Below are 4644 nucleotides of genomic sequence, written 5' to 3'. Positions count from 1 at the left end.
GAATTTTAAAGGAAAAATGCAATGCTATCTTAACTACCTTCAACTTAGATATTATGTTATTGAGGATATATAACCATTATGATTATGATTATACATTTAGTGTTTTATAAATATAATCTTAGGTGTCAATATAGGATAGCTACAAATTTTTTGGAAACTCAGAATGGTACAAAATGGAAGATGGCTTTTAGCCACAAGATGTCATCATTTGACTTTAGTGAAGTAACAATGACTGACTTGAGGCTTCTCACTGCTCAGAAAAAGAGAAAGCAGTCTACTCTACTAAACCCAACAATAGTGACTTAGTCTACTGTCTTAACCCCTGTTTACCTGTGTAATATAACTTTCTATTCATTTGAAAATGCTGGAATTAGTGAGAACAGGGATCTAATAATATATTTAAAGTAAAGGATCCACTTTGTTCTCAAGGTTTTCGTCTATGCAATCCTATTCCTACTTATTAATGTACAAGTGATTGTCATTTCTGAGAATATGAAATAAGCATTCAAAACTCAATTTAGCTCTATATTCTCAGGAAAATAAAATATAAAACTCAGAAAAATCAAGGAAAGTATATATATACTTTTTCTGATACTAAGTCACCTTAAGTTTTCTTGACATAGTTCAGAAACAGGAAAATAAATTCATTATTTAACAGTGGAGGCTTAACTGATGATGAGAGGGAGACATGGCTGGCATTTTCTCTTCTCACTATATCCTTGATTTGAACTCAAATCTGGTGATGTTTTCCTGCTGTTTCATGAGGAAACGACGATGCAGTTATGACAGAGAATGTGAACAGCTCACATTTATGACTAATGGATTTTATGGCATTTTGAACATAAAATTTCAACCCCTGTTCACAACCAAAATGTATTTCCTATTTATGTAAATAGTATTTGCAGAATGTAAACAATTTGACTCAAATAGATCTTCACTACCATTTTCTCTATTATTTTGTCTAAGTATTTTACAGAACTTGAGTAGTAGAAATCCATTTCAATCTCAAGAACTCATTGATTGTTACATTTCACACTCTTGGCAAACTTTCTACTATTTATATATGTACAGGTTTTTTTGCAATTGAAACACGAGGAAAGGGAAATCAATTGCCTATGGATTCTGGACAGTATAATTCCCAGTCAGATACAAGAAACGGAAAGTTTATGTCTGAGCGTACCATTCCGTAGTGGTATAAATGTTAGGCATTTTAATACATTTTCCCTTTTCCTTTTCAATATATCACTCTGACTATGCAATGTTTGAACTGTGTGTTAAACTATGTTTTAAGATAAAAACTCTCTGTACATTTAAGTGTTAAGTATGATATTTATATACTGGAGAGAGATCATTACATAGGGATTTAAGGAATATAAATTATATTTTGAAGGCAACCACATAATATTTTATCATTGTTTTCATAAACTGATAGAGTATCATTTGCTTTAATATTGTTTCCAGATTATAAAATCTCAGTTCTCCTCAAAGTCCAAGGTCATTTTACTATTTGGAGAACAATGAAGCCTTAATTGCTGATAAAGGAATGAACAGGAAAAAAAAATAATGGATAGGACAGTTGAATATTATACATATATTTCTAAATATACATTATTTTATAGCAATATTAAAATTCACAGCCATATTGAGTGGAATTTGGAGAGGTTTTCCATTGGCTGCATCTCTACAGATACAGGAGGTCTTAGTCTTTATCATCTGCATGAGAGTGGTGTGCATATTAGAATGGGTAAATTAACAGGCACATCATTATCATGCCAAGTCTGTAGGCTAATGATTTTATCTGAGTTTTATATCATGTTGATTTGCTCATCTGTAAAAGTTCATATGTTAACATTTTTGGTATGATATAGAATCCTAAAAATACTTTAAAATCCTCCATTCTATTCTGTTCATACCCTCCCCCCAAATTTTAAAACCACTAATCTTCTACTATCTATGTGGGTTTTCCTGTTTTCTTTAATGTCATATATTTGAAGTCTTAGGGTTTGCAGCTTTTGTGGATTTCTTTTTTATCGACTAATACAATTTAAGTTTTCCGCCCATAGTTTGCTAACTCATTTGTTTTAGAGTTACACAGTATTTTATTATCTGTCTCATAATGTATTTAGCCATTCACCAACAGTAAAGCACTTGGATGCATATTTTTGGGTATTCTTATTCAAATCATTTGTTTTACTAGCAAGGACTAAAATTCTGGAGTAACATGCTAAGAGTATGTTTATTTCGAGTTGTCATTCACCATCATATCAACCATACAAGAAAACTTCAGTTTGTCCTGACCCTTGGGACAGTCTAACAAGGTCTGAGGAACAACCTGTGGAGAGAGTGGGGGACAAGAAATACAAAAGAACAGACAGCAAGACTAATGGATCTGATCAAGCTGACAAATTTTATTTTTCCCACGTAGGTTTTATCCCCAATAGAAACAGGATATGGGTAGGGGGATGATGCAGAATCCCTTTGTTTCTGGGGGAATACACCTGTTCCCAAAAGCAGGATATTGGCTACGTAAAAAGTTCAGCAGGAGGAACAGAACAGAGTGGGTTGCTAGGTACCTACCTGTCCACAAGATCTATAGCTGTTTGTTCTTAACTGGGGGTAGTACTTTCCTACAGAGGCTTCGACTTTTCCCACAAAAATCTCAACTAAGCTAATACTTTTCCACTAAGGCCAAGACTTTGAAAATAGGCACTTATGTCTGACAAGGCAGTTAACATTCAAACAGAGTCGCAAACAGGGTCACTTCCAACTTTAGTTTCCAATCAGAGTCTTAAATTTAGAAATGTCAATTTTTTAAGGAATTTTGGTCTTTCTAGTAGGTATGAGTATTTTCTGTTTTGTTTTGATTTTACATGTTATTTGATTTTGTTAGGTTCTGAGATTTGAGATTCAAAAATAAGCACTTTTTCTTTTTTCAAACAGTAGAGTATTTTACTTTTTTGCTCTAAATTTCTTTGGATTTTTTCACTTTATAGTGTTTGTTCTGTCAAATTCTTGCCTCTAATATTTGAATATTTTATTGACAAAATGAGTTAATAGCAATTAAAGCTTAGGTAATAATAAATTTAACAACAATTCCAAGATAAAATAAAAAATTTTAAATGTTTGATAATACTTTCCATGATTAGATTTACTCTTATACACTTAATTATATTTTTACAATACATTTTTTTTGTTTTGGTCTTTAAAAGATCCCACTAATTTTTTGATTTTTTGTTTTTATTATCATTTACTTTTTTACACTCCATATTTTATTCCCCCCTGCCCCCATCTACCCCCTGACTGTTTCACAACCCAAGATCAAAACAAGCAAACCTCTTCATTTATATTGTGTTGCTCAGATGGGAAGATCTCTGCTGACATTTGGAAGATACCCTGAAAGGTCAAATGAAACACAATTTGAAATTCTGTTTAAAGATTTCTTAGATTTGCAATTGAAACGTTAGCAAACTTCACAAAACTCTGAGAAATTAATAGAAATGCCATGGTTAAGAATAGGAATAGTAAAAAGAATGAAAGTTAGTGAAAAATCTTAAGTATAGAATGAAAAAGATATAAAAGTTAGCAAATAGCCCGACATGATAGAGGCAGGAGAGTTAGGAGTTTAAGACCATTCTCGCCTGCCAATGCAGTTCAAGGCCAAATTGGAGTACATGGTATCTAGTCTCAAAAATGTCAAACAAGACAAAAAATACATGAAAAAGCAAAAATAGAAGCACTGCTCACTATATAAATGCCAGGGTTATATTTTTTATCATGACTCTATTAAATTCAAGGAAAATAAAAGCTTGGAATGAACACAGAATAATTTTTAAAAACACAGAATCACACTGATTTAAAAAAAATATCAGGGTGAACAAAAATATCAGTTGTTCACAAGCCTAACAACTGTGATGTGATGTCTCTATCATAAATTTAATTTTTTCTGTATTTTATTAATTCCTTGAGAATTGCATACAATGTGTTTTAATAATATTTGCCCTTCTACTAAACCCTCTCATATTTGCTTTCCCTTCCTTTCCCACTGAAATTTGTGTGCTCCTTTTTTTTTTTTTGAACACCTGTCAAGAAAAATTGATGCTATTCATATGCTTTAGATGTGGCCTTCCACTGGTTTGATATATCAAGGCCTACACCCTTAAATAAAGTCAGTTCTCTCCATCCTAGCATCTACCATTTGCCAATAGCTCCTTAGCTAGAGGTGTGATGTTATACCTTCACTCTCTATTTTGGGATGTTGTTTGGTTTGGACCTCTACAGTTATACATTCAGCATCAATCAGCATGGCTTTATATGTGCAACCACACTTCTGTGTCTGGAAACCCCTATTTCCTCATAGCTCCCTGCTACTTGTGGCTCGTATAATTATTCTATTTTCTCTTCTTCAATAATCCCTGAGTCTTGGGAGGAAGGAGTGTCATATAATGTTCAGTTTAGGGAGGAGCTTTCTACAGTCTTATGTTTTTACCACTTAGAGCAGTTTGGATTCTCTTTGTTAACTAGGACCAAAGATGCAAGGATGCTTCTCTGATGAGGATTGACCAAAGTACTTATTTATTGTTATAAGCCATTAGAAGTAGATTTACTACTGTATCTATATAATAGAGTAATAGTAATGGCCTATGA

The sequence above is a fragment of the Mus caroli genome, unplaced genomic scaffold (genome assembly GCF_978045245.1).
Source record: "Mus caroli unplaced genomic scaffold, Mus_caroli_1 scaffold_10, whole genome shotgun sequence".
Lineage (NCBI taxonomy): Eukaryota > Metazoa > Chordata > Mammalia > Rodentia > Muridae > Mus > Mus caroli.
Note: the sequence above shows the minus strand (reverse complement) of the source record.